Source organism: Cetorhinus maximus, chromosome 33 (assembly GCF_964194155.1).
Source record: "Cetorhinus maximus chromosome 33, sCetMax3.hap1.1, whole genome shotgun sequence".
Lineage (NCBI taxonomy): Eukaryota > Metazoa > Chordata > Chondrichthyes > Lamniformes > Cetorhinidae > Cetorhinus > Cetorhinus maximus.
The window spans coordinates 6,301,407-6,314,113 of NC_135911.1; positions in this window are offsets into that span (position 1 = coordinate 6,301,407).

A 12,707-nucleotide genomic window follows, 5' to 3' on the forward strand; every position below is an offset into this window, starting at 1 on the left:
ACTAGTTTACACATCAATCAATTTTATTGACCATTGATTGCAATGGAACAGCATCTTTGCCGTTGTGTATAATTAGCAGCAACATGTCCATCAGCAGTCCCTTTTATACCGTCGATCAAAATATAAACACAACGCTGTTCGGTTCGCTTTATAAAGTACAAAGCTTGTCTGAACGTTCACGACATAAGAATGTAGCACGTGTTCCTCATCAAAGTGATGTCAATCATCATACTCTCCAACACTATGATTCGCCACTAAATAGTGAATTTACTTTACTGTTCCAAATGAAGTATTGAAATATGCATACTACAGAGAGTTGCATAACATTTAGCGAAAAGCATTTGGCGATGCCGCGCAACTGCTCTATAACAGCATTCAAGCTCCACAGGAGCAATATGCAACATTTCCTAACCAAGCTTCAAATATGGGGAGTAATAATAAGAAAGCATAAATGTCACGTTAATCTGGATTTGTGGGTATACGAGTCACTGTAGGCAGGTGTGACGAATTAACATTTCACTGAGGCAACTTTTGAACTGTGTGGGAAAGAAAGAAACAATTTTAACATGTATTGCCAATCATTAGAATGGATTTGAGGGGGTGGGGATAAAAACGGCAAAATACCTTTTGAAGCTGAAGTGTTATCAGTGTTCCTCCTCTACATTGCAGAGCTAAGCGACTTTCAAAATGGCTTGAAAGATTTAGGTCAGAAAACCACTTTTGCTATCTCAGTATCCTGTTTTCCATTCAATCGGACAGGGTTTGAAATATATTGCACAATCCCCGAAGCAGAGTTCTATTAATCAAGTGGAACTATTGTAATGACATTTAGCCATGAAATGGGCAAGGTGCGCAAATGTCCTCGGCAATAGTAATCACTGGTCATAATAACGACGTGGAAAATAATTAGTGGTGCATTAAATAAATTGCTCATAAAGATGCTGCACTAACTTCAATGCATTGTACAGAAATTCATTTTTGGTGCTGCAGCAAAACTGGAGGGCAGCTGGAAAACGGGTCCTTAGGACGCACCAAACAAACCCATAACCACTACCATCTAGAAGGACAGGGAAAGCAGATACAAGGGAACAACACGACCAGCAATTCCCACGCCAAGCCGCTCACCATCCTGACTCGCGGAATATATCGCCGCTCCTTCACTGGGTCAAAACCCTGGTTCTCCCTCCCTATCAACACTCTCGGTATACCTACACCGTAAGGGCTGCAGCGGTTAAATCGGGCAGCTCAGAACCACCTTCTCATGGGCAAATAAGGGTGGGGAATAAATGCTGGCCGAGCAAGCAAAGCCCACATCCCATGCCATTTTTAAGCAGTAGAAAGTAATTGAGTACATCTAACAATGCCAAACGGCACACAGTGTCAATCAGTCGCTCCTTTATTACCGCTGCCTGTTTGAATTTCATTACCTACAATGCAAAACTTTTACCAACACAGTATTGATTACTCGTTTTGAACTGTTGAAGAAAATCAACAGTCATCACATTCCCAAAGGGTGGACAATTATATCGTTCTTGACACCATCACATCAGGGTTTTACCCTCAATGCTAATCTATGTCCCACGATGTCGATTATGATTTCTAGCTTTCTTAATTACCGATAATTAACCGATACCGTTTGGAAAAGGTGGAAGTGTCGACAGGTGGCGCTCATAATAAAAAAGGGTTTTTAGATGCCTGCCGCTGGCGCTGTGTTAAAAATATATTGTTGAAAGTTAGCCATTTGGGAACTGCAGTTCAAGCTTCATGCTGGAGCAGTCCTCAATGAATAAAATTCTTCAATCAAAATAGTCCTTTGTCTGGCACAATTTGGATAAATGTGGTAAACTGACGCAAGGATGGTGAGAGAGGTTCTTAGATTTCCAGTACAGCATGGGTGTTCTTCTGACTTTGACATTAAGCTCGAGTGAGAGGTAAGGAGGAATTTCTCAACATATTTTATTTTTTTACACATGAATAGACACCATGCAGCCACAAACAACAAATGAACAATATTGCGTATCTTGATCAATGTTTTCCATATTGCTGAAATAAAGAGTCAAGTTGTCGAAACTTTCCATCTTGCACCGGTGAGGGCAATTCTGAAATGATTAAATTGTAAAAGAAACAACCATTTATCCTGCATGAGAAAAAGATGTTGATTGACTGGCAAGCAGACAAGAGTCTGCTTGTTGCTCATATTGGTCGGGCTCAGAGCGACACATGGCAGCATGATTCAATCGCATTAACGAAAATTTGGATTAATATGGGTAGAAATGGCAGCTCACTATCACACTATACGCAAATTGCAGGCAGGATAAAGAAGGGGATAAAAAGGTGCGGGAAACATTATTGGTTAAATAATCAACTACAGCTCTGAGAAGGATGATATAGTGAATGAAGCATCAACTGAGACCACGTGGGCTGGCTTCAGAAAAAAAAAAATGATCCTCTGACAGGAGCGTACTGTAGACCCCAAATAGAAGAGCAACCATGTAGCAAATTTCTGTGTGAAAAATAAAAAATTGGGCGGTAATCTTTGGATACTTCAAGACCCAAATATCACTTCGGATAAGAACATTGTGAAGGAAACAAAGGGCAAACCATTATAATGTTCAAGGTATTTTTTTTTGGAGCAAGCACTTAACAAGCCAAAAGGACGATGCACAATTTTAGATTTTATCTTTGGGCATGAAGCTGGGGAAGTGGAAGGAGTGGCAGTGGAGGACCATTTTCAGGATCATGATTTAAAATCACTATGGAAAAGGGAAAATACAGAACAGGAGTATAAACCTTAACTTGAGGAAATACAATTTTTACAAAGCTGTGAGATAAACTGGCGAAAGTGGACCGGATATAACCACTCAAAGGTAAAACAGTGCCAAATCAGTGGATGGCACACAAATGCATGATTCTACCAGCACAGTGTAGATGTGTTCCCCGCAAAGGAACAGGGTGGCAACGCCAAATCTAGAGGCCCTCCTGGTTATCCAGAAGCAAACAGTGCGAAATGAAGCACGAAAGGGAATATTATGACAGGCACCGAATACTGAATACATTAGAAAATCTAGAGGAATATTCAAAGTACAGGGATAAAGTAAAAAAAAACGTATTTTAAGGATGGATACAAAAAAGCATTTGTAGGTAAAATCGAAAAAAAACCCAAAGGTATTTTACCAGTGCATTATGAGCAAGAAAATAACTATGGAGAGATTAGGGCCTATCAGCGATGTACATTACAAATTTGAATTGATGTAGAAGTTGTCGGCACGGCCGTCAATGAGTTATTGTCCTCTTGCGTCTCTCAGGAGAGAGGTGATGCAGACATTCCATTTAGAGAAACGTGTGAAGTTTTAGGTAAAATAAGCATAATGGGAGATGGCATACTGGAGGGATTGGCATCCTTGAAGGTATATAAATTACCAGGGTTGGGTCGTGTGTAAAACAAAAACAGAATTACCTGGAAAAACTCAGCAGGTCTGGCAGCAGCGGCGGAGAAGAAAAGAGTTGACGGACTCGAAACGTCAACTCTTTTCATCTCCACCGATCCTGCCAGACCTGCTGAGGTTTTCCAGGTAATTATGTTTTTGTTTTGGATTTCCAGCATCCGCAGTGGTTTTTTGTTTTTATATTTGGGTCGAGTGTACCCCAGGCTGTTACAGGATGCCAGTGAAGAGATACCCGATGCTCTCAGGGCGATGTCCCATTCCCCACTCGATATAGACGAGATAGCAGAGGGTTGAGTGTCGGCGAAAGTTGAACTATCATTTTTAAATGGCGTGGTGGACAAGCCAAATAATTATAGTCCAATGAGCCTGACTTCGGTGCTAGGCAATTTAGTGTAATGATGTCTAAGAAACAGGATAAACTGTCACTTAGAAACTTCCGGATTGATCAGTGATATTCAGCATGGTTCTGTTAGGAGGGCATTTTACCTTACTAAATTAATCGAATTTTATAAAGTAAATAACAAGGAGGTTCGTTGAGGGTAATGCAGTGCATGTTGTCCAGGTGGATTTTAATAAGGCGTTTGACATGCTCCCCGGTGTCACAGTGGTCAAAAAGTAAATTAGCATTGTTTACAGGGATTATTTATTTCCTTTTGATCCAAAATTGGCTGAGCAACAATAAGCAAATTGTAATGAGCGATGAATGTTTGTTTTTGCGAATGGAAAGTCGTTTCTAATGGCTTTGTACAAGCATCAGGTTTGGGACCCTTGCTATTTGCAGCATATATAAATGATTTGGACTTAAATGTGGGAGTGATAACTGGGGTATCTGTAGATGGCACAATTATTGTTTATGTTGTTGATAGTGAAGAAGGTATCTGCTGTCTCCAGAATTTTGGCTCCAGAGTATGCACTGGCTCTCTCCTAAATTTCCGTTTGTTTTAAAAGGTGCAATGTGTGTCCATTCTTCCTTTGGCTGCAAAGGCCAAGATGCTGCTTATTAATATATATAGTCTCTAGCCGTTAGCAGATCAAATTAACTGGGGGCAGTAATTCCCTAGTTGATTCACCAGGACAAGTCCTTGACAAATCAGAGTTGACCTCCGTGGTTTGAATATAAACAAAGATTGTCAGTTAACAGTCATGTGCTAGCGCATTGTCCATGGCAACGTTTCGAAAAATCATCGACTATTTGGCAACAATTCAGAACTCTCTTCTAAAGCAGTGTGAATTGTTGTTCCCTTTACAATTCGTTTTCTTGTAAATTCTCCTGACGACAGCAAGATAGAAACCGTTGGCAACATGTCGCTTTTCTCAGAAATACTCAATTTATTTCTCTACCAAACCAGTATATGCTCCATATTCTGAGTAAATTATTAGTTACTCATACTGAGCAATGTTAGTGTAAGTGCAAATTAGTTTAATGCTCTTAGCTAACGATCCTGTGCACACTCAACTCATGGCTATCCATCATTAATCTGCTTTACAGAAAAAGTAAAGAATGGTAGGTGGATGCATATTTTGGAACCTGAAACTCACAGTGCCAAAAAGAAAAAGAGGTTCTGGTAGAAATGCTTTGTTTTGTAATTTATCCTGGCAAATGAAGGTTTGACAATAAACTTAACTCTGGTCACTGGCTGGGAATGCCACAAGGGGTAGCTCAACTCATCCATACGCAAAACTTGCCCACCATCTCCAAGGGATAAGTTATTAATACAATGTGAAAGAGCACGCTCTAGTGGATTAGGGCCAGGTTAGCAACGCTGAAACATTTTGACATAATAGAGGAGAGAACAGCCGGTTGTATTTAAATCTCAACCATAACCTTGAATATTGATTCCCTCCAGGACCAGCTCCTCGTGGCTGCAATACGGGAGAATCTACGAGAAGAACAAAGGCAACCCGCCAGGGGGCCTCTACAACACCTTCCAAAAGCGCCAATGTTTTTCCATCTAGAATAATAAGAGCAGCAAACAATAGGGAACCAACCACTAGCACTTTCCTCCTGACGTCATACACTGTGATGATTTGAAATGCATCACTGTTCCTTCCTCGTAAACCTCCTTGAAAGCAAAATGGTATCAGTGAACAGTACCATGGATGTCTTTTTGCCATAGGGACTGCAACAGCTCAAGGCAATAATTCACCGCAAATTTGTGAACCGGAACTGTGGAAGGGCCATCAATGCTACTCTTGACAACATAATCCGACGTCCATGTGTTCTAATACATTCGTGCCCTTACAATCCATAAATAAGTTAACACTTCCCGGCTATAACCCCAGAGTGAATGCAATACTGCAACTCAGACATCTTGCACTTCCAAGATTGCACATTCGTTGCCCGCTTTCAGAGAATGTGCAAACATTCCTCAATGCCATTTCTCTGGAATTTCATCCCTGAACGTTTCCTTCACTTCATCTCCCCTCCCATAAATCACTACTTCAAAATTACGTTTAAGAGAATACAGTTAACAATTTGTCAGTGCAATGCTTTATCTCGCTTATTTTTAAATTTTGATTACGATAAAAGCGTAATGTTCATGTAAGTATTTTGATATTTAGCCTTCAATTCATCAATTATCAGAATATACGTCTTTTTAAACATATTTGGGCTAGAAAACATTCGTGCCACAATTGCCAGCAGTCGTTGCATTTCGATGAGCAATGTAGTGAGGCATAAGATGCAACCAAAGAGAAAGTAACTTTCTTTAAAATTGTTCTTTCCATTTCGCCATACAGCCGACCAGGGCGACTTCGCATTGACCTGGATACCGGAAACGGAAATGGCACACGCATTAATATCGACTCTTGAGTCCTCCATAGGGTTGTGTCTAAGTTGGGACAGCTACCTGAGAGACTAGTCAAGAAACAGTCCAACACATTCATATTCACCGACGCATCTGTTAAAGACAATGCCCCAGACACCACCATCACGATGGCTGAACATGTCCTGTGCCAGCAGCAGTTAGCATAGTGTTTTAGAGGTCGTTGCACTGGGGAACATCAATATTGATTCCTGACCACAGAACATTCAATGACAACAAGAGAAACATGGGAAATGATGCATCTTGTTGATTGGCACCGGCTACTCATTCAGCTCTCCCTTTGCTGATGAACCTCTGCTCATGCATTGTGAACACCAATGGAAGAAGCACTGAGTGTTGCAAAAACACAGAAAGCAGTTTGGGTGGTGACTTCAATGCCCATTGCAAAGAGTGGCTTGGCTGCGTTACTGACCGAGATGGCGGACTGCAAAATAACAGAGCGATTATACTGTGCCTCCGGTAGAAAATGAGGGAATCAACAACTGCAAAAAAACTACTTGAGCTCTTTCTCACCAATCTAACTATCGCAGATATATCTGCCCATGAGTGTATTGGTACAAATAACCATTTCACAGTCTTCGAGGAGACAAAAGCACCGTTTGCCTACTGATGGTATTCTCGATTATGCTGTGTGTCATTGCCAAGGTGCTAAAGCGGATAGATTACCAATTAATGAAGCAAGTCAAAACGGTGAATTACGAGGTTTAGTGGAACATCAGCAGCAGCAAACTTCTAGTCAGCCATCCAATGTTACCCTTGACACAGCTTATCCCATATTCTACCATTACTATCACGTGACGGGAGCAACCCAGGTTCAATGATGAGTGCAGCAGGACATGGCAGAAGTAGCGCCATGCGTCCCTGATAATGAGTTGCCCACCTACTGAAGTTACAAGCCACGAGTGCTTGCATATACCATCCAGCAGATTATACATGTGATAGACACAGCTAAGGGGTAGCAGAATCAACGTATCAGAACTACGCTCTGAAGTCTTATCACAGAGAATCGTGGATGGTGCTGTGCAATTAAGCTACTGACTGGAGATGGAGGCGCCACAGCCATTCCATCCTCATTGTTTGGGTATCCCATTGCAACAATGCAAAAGGCAGGACTGAAGCATTGTTCAACATCTTCTAGAATTGCCGAATGGGTGACCCATTTTGGCCACTTCCTGAGGTTCCCAGCATCACAGGTGCCATTCTTCAACCAAATCTATACAGCCCATTTGTTTGTTATTGGCGAATCCATGTCCACGACGCTAAGCGATATGCTGCTCATTTGCAGCTTTTTCACTGATTAGTCCACAACTTAATTTGTAAAGGTTCCAATTCGGAAAGGTGCAGCATTTTTTACCTCTCTGCAGAAGTGCATAATGTCTGTGTAATGTGGAGGTAGGCTGCACAACTGTCCTAGCCTGTGCTGAACCTGATTAGCAGGAAGAACCTTGGTTATCGGACTTAAGGTCCTCAAATCCAAAGATGGCTTATCGAACAGAGGTGCATGAGGAGCAGGAATAGGGTATCCAACCCTTCACAGCTGTTCCACCATTCAGGACCTTTATGGCGGATTAGATTATCTTCACAGTTCAACTTTGCCATCGAATGACTTAGCAAATAACGTCGGTGTCCAACAAAAGTCTTTCTAACTGCCTTGCATAAACTCTCCATTGTCTCCATTGCTTACTGTGGAATAAAATTCCACCACTAAACACTATTTGATGGAAAGAATTTCTCCTAATTTCCGTCTTACATTATTGACCTCTTATTCTTAAACGGTGCTCCCTGCTCCTAGTCTCTCCCACAATTGGAAATTTCCTCCTGGCGATTTACTCTATCAAGTCCGCTCAGGAACTTACATGTTTCTCTAAGATCACATTTCAGTTGTTTTAACATCAATCGATAAAGACCAATGTTGTTCAACGTTTCTACAAACGATCAGCCTTTCATCTCAGAAATGAATCGGGTGAACATTATCTGAACTGTTTCTAATGTAATTATATTTGCCTCTTCAATTAAGGCCAAAAGTCGAAGCAATATTCCAGATGTGGCCTCATCAGATGCCTTAAACGTCCATATTGTTGAACTCAATCCACCTTGTCATAAATGGCGGCATTCCATTTGCCTTCCGAATCACTTGCTTTAAAAGCATTGTAATGATTTTTTTTTTGTTATTCGCGTCGCAGGGGACTCAACTCGCTCTGTGTCAGCAAGTTCTGCAATCTCTCACGGTTTTTTTTATATTGCTTTTCTACTCTTCCTGCCAATGTATACAATTGCACATTTTTCCACATTATACTCATCTACACATTTTGTCTACTCACTTAGAGTGCTTTGGCAAGCTCTCCAGCTCCTCTTGGAAACTTACTTTCTCACCCATCTTGGTATCATTGGCAAATTTATCACCATACATTCGTTGCCTTCATCCAAAGCATTGATGCAGCTTGTAAATAGTAGTGGATCCGATAACAATGCTTGTGGCATTCACTTGTTTTTGTCTGGGAAAACAAAAACGATCGAATTATCCCTTCTACTTCCTATTTCCACACCAGTCCTTAACCCATGCTATTATATCACACCACATTCCATTTAGTTATATCTTGTCCAGCAACCTTTGCAGTGGCATTTTAACAAATGCCATCTGGAAATCCAAGTACACCAAATCCACAAGTTCCTTTTTCTCCACCTTCTTTGTTACGACCTCATACAACTTCAATAATGTAGTTCAACACGCTTTCCCATTCGCAAAAACATGTCCACAATACCTTATTAAATTAGGACGTCATAGTTATCTTGCTATAACCTCCTTAATAAAGAATTCCAGCAATTTCACTCTGATGGTGTTAGGCTAACTTTCCAGGTTTCTGTTTTCCACTCTCTTGAGGAACGGCATTGCATTAGCTTTTTCCCAATCTCTTCGAGCCCTTCAATAATCCAAGGGATTTTGGAAGACTATAATGAACTCACCTACGATCACTTCAGACATTTCTTTAGCTACCTGAGGTTTCAAGCAATCTGCCCCTGGGAACCTATCAGCATTTAGATCGAATAGATTTCACAATATTTTTTCCATAATGATAGTGATTATTTTAATTTATTCCCTCCCGTTCATCTCTTGATTTTCAAGTATATTTTGAAAGTTTCCCTAACCTTATGCATGAATGTACACACAAAATACCTGCCCATCGGCTCTGAAATTTCCATGTTTACCATCAACAAATCTCCAGACTCTCTTTCCAAATGACGAAGGCTAACTTCCGTTTCACTTTTCAAATGTACACACTTGTAGAAACTCTTACATTCTGTTTTCATATGACCAGTTAGCTTTCAACAACCTTCTATTTCTCCCTCTTCCTTTGTTTTCTTTCTTTATTTTACTTAATTTTATTTTTTCACTTATTCAAATTATGTGACCAATCATTAGGCATAATACAAATCTTTGAAATGTTGACTGTTTTTTTCTTTTTCAGTTTAATACTATATTTAACTTACTTATGCAGCCTTGCATCATTATTACTTCTCCAAGATTAATTATTTCAGACTGGATAAAACTTTTCCTGAGACCTATGAAATGCCTCCTTAAAATGTGCTGCATTTTATACATATTTTCCCATTTCAGGTTATTTAGTTTTGGTTTCATATTCTTCTAATTACCTTTATTCGGGTTCATAACACTAATCTTAATTCACATTTCCCCCATGGAAAGCGACAATTAAATTCTAAAATGTCATGATCGCTGTCGCCTAGAGGGCGCTGTACAATGAGGTTTTTGACTAACCTTGTGTCATTACTCACCACCAGGTCCAGGATAGCCTGCTCCCTGGTTCGCCCTAGGACGAATTTGCTCTAAGAAATTGTGCTAAATACACTCTCTGAAGTCATGCTCCAGGACAACATCTGCAAATCTGCTTCAGCCAATCTACATGTAGATTAAACTCCCCCATGAGCTTTGTGATAACTTCCCTGTACGCCTCATTTATTTCTTCCTGCACAATAAAATGAATTATTCACATTGACACCTCAGTGAAATCTGTTTATGCATTAAGCCAAACGACACCAGGCCCTATAGGAAGGACCCCAGCAATTTGATTCCGAACAACTGCACAACGATTAGGAAAACAAGAGGGGCCAGAGGAAAGCAGCATGACCCGGATTTATGATACACCAACTAACACCCAACAATTCAAAAATGCCTTGGGTGCATGAAGTCTGCAGGTCCGGAATCTGCGTCATCAGCCATCGCAGTCTCATGGAAGACAATCGACCTCGTTAGTGAGGGGTAGCCAGTAATAACATTATCTGCAAACAATTAATCACGTGTCCCAATGTGGCCTCATGTTGCATCACCTCCATTTTTGTCGAAACTGTTTCCATGGAAACAATTTTGCTGTTTTTCTGGATTAAGTCACTATATACATGGAAATTGTCCTGACCTGTCAACAGTCCACTTTCAATCTCTATCAGCAAAGTTTCTGCCGCCAAATCTGAGGAAAGTGTTCCTCGCAGGACGACTACTTGGGGGTAATTACAGTGAGGTTAACCATGTGGGAGAAAACCATGTTTCCCAAAGAGAAACTAAACATCTGTAACATAATCAAATAATACAGCTTGTCATAGATCAGTTACAGCACAGAAAGAGGCCATTTGGCTCTTCGCGTCGGTGTCGGATCACTAGGTAAATAGCTCGGCTGTTCCCATGCTCCCGACCTTCACATGCAGCGCTGCAACTTGCTTGCTATTCAAAGAATTGCCCAGCTCCCTGTTGTAAGCTACGAATGTCCCTCTGCCGAGCTCATTCTTAGGCATGTCATTTAAGAACCCAATGTTGAGCTGCACATTTATTTTTTTCCCCATGTCCCCTTTGGTTTTCTGTCAGTTGACGTTAAATGAATGTCTTCCGGTTCTTGCCCATTCCAGATGGGAACAGTCTATGCCTGCCTAACATGTCCAGGACACATCGTGAATTTGAAAATCCCCATCAAATCTCCTTTCAATCATATTGTGTCTATGTATTACCGCTCTAAATTCTTCAATCTTTCCATCTAGAAGAAACAATCATCTCTGGAAAAATTCCCATGAATTCGCTCTCTAATCACTAATGCCTTCCCTTCTCCCTAAACTATGGTGTCCAAAGTATGATACAATTCCCTAGTTGGAATAAAACTAGCGGTTAAACAGTTTTACCATAACTTGCTTTCTTTGCTGCCTATTCAACTATTTATGAAGCCTAGGATTTCATCTGGCTTAGTGACAGCGTTTTCAATCTGCCCTGCAAATTGCAACCATTTGTGCTCTTATACTCCCAAACCCCCATCAGCAACTTCAATCCCCTTTGGAATGCTACCACAAGTTGTTTATTACCTCTTCCTATCAAAATGTATCACTTCGTGCCTCTCTCTACTAATTTCAACTGCAATAGTTCCTCAGAATCCCACCAGTCCATGTGCGTCAGTTTGACGTATTTCACTATCTTCCTTGCAATGCATCGCCCTGTAAAATCTGAAAACTTTGAAGTTTTGCCCTGGCCACTCAGGGCTAGATCCTAGATGCATACCATGTGGATAGATGGGAAGGGGGAAACTGCACAGTTTTGGTGATACTTCAGTGTGGATCATCATTTTTATGAATTACAGAGCTAAGCGACTGTCAACAAGCTGTAAAAGACCTAGGTGAGCAAAACGTTCCCGGTGTCGTTATAGATTACATGCTTTATTATTTTGAACCATTAAGCAACTACATATATTTTCATTAAAAAGTGAAGTCATCAATTCAAGCGCACATTGTTTGGCAATAAGTCCACATTCACTTCTGTTGATTTCAATAAAAGCAAATACTGGGCAGACAGAAAAACTGGCCGACCATCCGATAGTGGGCAGGATGAATTTCTGACGCTCCATGCGTCATGATTATTGGCGTTTTTTGTCACAACTCTTGCTGAATCCTGCACACTAACGGAATGATGGCTATTTGTAAATTTATCGATTTGGCACCAAGTTGGCAAAGTGTTCTAACCAATAACGAAACTCCTCCCACTCGTGGAAAATGTTGTTTAATCCTACAATTTTTGGTTTGTTTATCATGTCATCCCGAACAGAAGCAAAACTTAATGCAAAAGAAAAAGGTACCTGATCTGACATATTTTTCTACTAAAAGCCAGAGATCGACAAAGGCAGTTTGCTTCTTTACATGATATGTTTTGTTTTTGTATGAATATTTTATGTGTTTTTTTAACTAAGCAGATTGCTAGAATGGACCCTAAGGGTTGGCAGCAGGAGAATCCTATCCATGTGCTCCATAGTTACGAGTTACGAGGGCATATTTTCGGATGCTGTGTCACACAAAGTTGAAAGACAATAAATAACATGTAAGCTAATGAACTGAATAAGGAATTCACTTAATCCTCCTTAAACAAGGTGGTGGTAAAAACGAAGTAGTCGCT